Raw genomic sequence first — 2,437 nt, forward strand, 5'->3', positions numbered from 1 at the left:
TAATATTCAAGTGTTACATAATCCATAGGCACTATTACTCAAAATAGAGGTCTATAAAGAGAAACATTGAATTGATGTGTTTAAACTTATCAGCTCTGCAAACATAATGAAAATGCCATATATCAAAGACAAGAGTGACAACTATGTAGATGTTATAATTTGGCTGAAATAGTCAAATAGTCTTCAAATTATTGCAATTATGATTCACAAGTTTTTCAGTAATTCAGTTCTAACTGTGTAGCATTGTAATAATCTTTGTCACTGTATAGTATATGAACCACAAACATTAGCATAATCAATATTAACTTACCTATTAGTTGGCTTCAACAATTATCAGTCAAAAGTAATATTTCACATATAATTCATTCAATACCCTTCTTTCACATCTGGATTATTTTAAACAAATTGAAGACATCATACCTCATTTTTATAAATATTATATTATTTACCTATAGAATACAACTCCTCCAAACACAACCACATTTAACTATTAGATATAAACAATTGATAATAATGACTTAATATGAAAAGAGATCTTATAATATAAAAAATATTCACAACTGTCACATAAATGTATTTTACAATCAGTTTTTCTACCAAAAACTTGTTAGTTAAATACAGAGATATGATCAGAAAATCTCCTAACACACAAACACTGAACAGCATTGTTCAATATTTTTCAGAATATACATAGTATCTCTTTCTTCCCTCTCTCCCTTCTTTCCTTCTTTTGTTCTATCCTTCCTTCTTAACTTCATTCTTCCTTCTTCTATTCATTCTTATACTGCTCTTTCCTTCCTTTACTCTTTCTCTTCCTCTTTCTGCCATTTTCTCTTTGATGGTGAAAAATATATTTTCTTCCTTGCAAAAATGTAAGTTCTATAATTATTAGGTTTTTAATTATTGTGTTTGGCTTTGAAATGATATTCTAATCATGTAGAGTCATCTTAATTTTTTGAACTACATAAGAAAGGTGAATGCAACATTCACATTAACAACTTGGTTATTCTTTATTATTTAAGAAAGTAGGATTTACATTGAATTTGTGGTCTTTTTATATGAAAATTTTAAGAAAAATGAGTTCATTCTCTACTTCCTGTACATATTTGACTAATTCCTCATTCCCTTAAAATTTCTCGTTCTGACTTTCAAATATCTTTGTATTGGCATTGATTATCCCATCCACCATTCTACTACCCTGGGCTCCCCAATACCCTTCCCAAACCCTGAAAGTCCCTCCGGATGTTTGTCTCTTCCTCTTCACTCTTCATTTGTCATTTCTAGTGTCTACTACACCATTGTGTACTTCTCCAGGGATAACATGCTCATTTCATACATGAGTGAGAACATGTGGTTCTCTCCTTCCTGTTTCTGGCTTGTTTCACTCAACACAATGATCTCCAGTTCCACCCATGTGGGTGTAAGTGACAGAATTTCATTCTTTTTTACAGTGCTGAGTAATATTCCATTTTATTATTTTATATTGTTCTTAACTTTTTCAGAATTCCAATCCAGTTTCAGGGAGCAACTATTTCTTCAGCAAGTTTTGTGGACTTCAAAAACCATGCTTGGGAAAAAGTGACTCTTCCACATAAATAACATTATGAAATATGCTTAATAAAAATGAAATAATTCACAGTAGTAATTATAATTCAATGCCATGATAAAAGATATTTCATTCATTAACCTAATAAGTATGTCATATTTTCCCAAAGTATAAGGTGTTCAGATTTAAGTATAAATTCTTACTTGCTTTATTTCATGAATCTATATAACAGTTTCACAATATAGATAAAATGCACTTATAACAACATGACTACTGGAAAAAGTTTATTACTATATCATAATGTATTTTCTTATGGCATATTACATTGGAGATATGCTGTCAGATTACTGTGTTTTGAAGCCATTTACAATGTTCATCTCCTCATTTTATTGCCATCTTGGTTTACAGTTGTGTCTTATTTGGGTAACTTACTAACTAGACTCAACTGACTTTTAATTTTTGATTTTTTTGAAGATTTATTTTGTTTTATCATTGTGTAAAGTGTTTACCTAGATCCTCCAGACTTCCATAGTACACCATTTCCTCTGTTTGTATATATATATATATAAATCCATGTTTATAATATAGAGAATTTATCTATAGAATTTAAGAATATGCAGAATTGAATTTTATCGTGTACTTTTGAGGTTCAGCAATTTGTTTTGTATATCACTATTGATCCAGAAATAGTTATGCATTATACCTTTCTATTTTACAGCTGCATACTGTCCCATTGTGTGGATGTACCTTGGACATTCAACCACTCCTTTCTTAATGGCAATTTAATCTCTTTTAAATATTTCATATTATTAATAGTATAATAAATTGCCTTGAGCATTTTTTTGTATTGTCAATATGTATTTGGGTTAAATTTGTATATCTTATTTTTGG

Source organism: Castor canadensis, chromosome 6, assembly GCF_047511655.1.
Source record: "Castor canadensis chromosome 6, mCasCan1.hap1v2, whole genome shotgun sequence".
NCBI classification, from domain to species: domain Eukaryota; kingdom Metazoa; phylum Chordata; class Mammalia; order Rodentia; family Castoridae; genus Castor; species Castor canadensis.